The following is a 1,968-nucleotide window of genomic DNA, read 5'->3' as shown; positions in this document are numbered from 1 at the left end:
AACCTGTTTGCATGCTAGATGCACCTGGAGTTATGGTCTGGGTTCCGATTTGGCACCTCTGACAGCAAATTTGTGTGTCAGTCTGGTGATTCAATGATTCATCCTGTTGTGCTGACATTCATGAACAGCGTCCCGGGGATTTTTCCAACTGGACGACACTCGCCCACATACAGATGTTGTAACTTAACATGCTTCACAGAGTGATGACATGTTGCCTCGGTCTGCTCAGTCTCCAATCGACCACACGTAGAATATCGTCGGACTACACTTCCAGCGTCGCCCACGTGCTGACCAACTAGTTGCAACAGGCATGGAACTCCATCCCACAAACGACTTCCTGGAATTTCATTTCTCCAAATTAATTATTTTTTGGTGATGCAATTACTTTTCCATCAGTGTATATTATGGCAGCAGGAGCTGACAGTGTGTATGTGAAGCAACATCACCTACTGGATCTTAAAAGTGTATTCAGCACCAGTAGCTGACAGTGCGTATGTGCAGTGGGTGTCAGCTATTGAATTTTAAAACTTTGTGCTAAATAGCTGACAGTGCGTGTTTGTGTGTGTGTGTGTGTGTGTGTGTGTGTGTGTGTGTGTGTGTGTGTGGTCAGTAGCAAGGATCTAGCTGGGAGTTTGTCAAAGGGGAGGATCCAGGTTGTTAAAGAGGACCTTGAAAAGACTCATGTTTTCCATTTTATGCTGAAAGCACAAATGTTTATACGAGGTGCAACAATAAAGTAATGAGAATGATGTGAAAAAACAGGTTGGTTACAGTTTTAGTCAAGTTTAGTGTTGTCTCCTTCAAAGTAGTTCCTTTCTGATTGCACACACTTTTTCCAGCGCTTCTGCCATTGGTGGTAACAGTTCCTGAACTCATCTTCTGAAATATCCTCCAAGACCCTCGTCACAGCTTTTTGGACATCTTGTGGTGTTTGAAAATGGTGTCCCTTGACCGCTGTTTTGACTCTTGGAAATAGAAAAAAGTCGCACGGAACGATATCTGGTGAATAAGGTGGCTGTGGTAGTACTGAAATTTGTTTTGAGGTTAAAAATTGCTGTACTGACGGAGCAGTATGGGATGGCGCATTATCGTGATGCAGAATCCAGTTATCAGCAATGTTGGCACGGACGCGAAGAACTCTTTTACGAAGTCTTTCTAAAATTTCTTTGTAGTAATATTGGTTAACTATTTGTCCTGGAGGCACCCATTCTTTATGAACAATTCCCTTGGAATCAAAGAAGCACACAAGCATGCATTTCACTTTTGACTTCGACATGCGAGCTTTTTTTGGTCTGGGTGATCCCTTTCAGCACCATTGCGAACTTCGGTGTTTTGTCTCATTTCATCATCATTGACTCGCAAGTCGCCGAAGTGGCGTCAACTAAAAAGGACTTGCAATACGGCGGCCCAACTTCCCCGGATGGGGCCTCCAGGCCAACAATGCCATATGATAATTTCATTTCACTGAAAAAACCAACTTTCATTACTAGTGATAACACGGCTCAACAATTCTGGATTGATTTCCGTTTGCTCTAACAGATCGGCTGCCACATTTTTCCGTGTTTCTCGCAGTTGTGGTGTGAGAGTTTTGGGGACCATTTTTGCACAAATCTTTCTCATACCAAGATCTTCAGTTATTATTAGACGAACCGTTTCTCGATTGATGTTCAGTTCTTCTGCGATCATTTTCACGGATAATCTTCGATCAGATCGTACGAGTTCACGCACCCCGGCCAAGTTTACATCCGTCCGTGAGGTTGATGGTCGTCCACAGAGGTCTTCATCTTCAACATTCGTTTTGTCTTCACTAAACATTTTATGCCAACGAAAAACTTGAGCTCTTGACATAACCTCCTCTCCAAAAGCCTTCTGAAGCTTACCGTAAGGTTTTGTCGCGTTTTCGCCCAATTTAACACAAAAAGAAATGGCATACCGTTGCGCAACATTATGCGGTTCTATTTCTGTGAC

Source organism: Schistocerca serialis, chromosome 5 (genome assembly GCF_023864345.2).
Source record: "Schistocerca serialis cubense isolate TAMUIC-IGC-003099 chromosome 5, iqSchSeri2.2, whole genome shotgun sequence".
NCBI lineage: Eukaryota > Metazoa > Arthropoda > Insecta > Orthoptera > Acrididae > Schistocerca > Schistocerca serialis.
The sequence above is the reverse complement of the archived record's forward strand: the minus strand, read 5'-3'. Positions refer to the sequence as shown.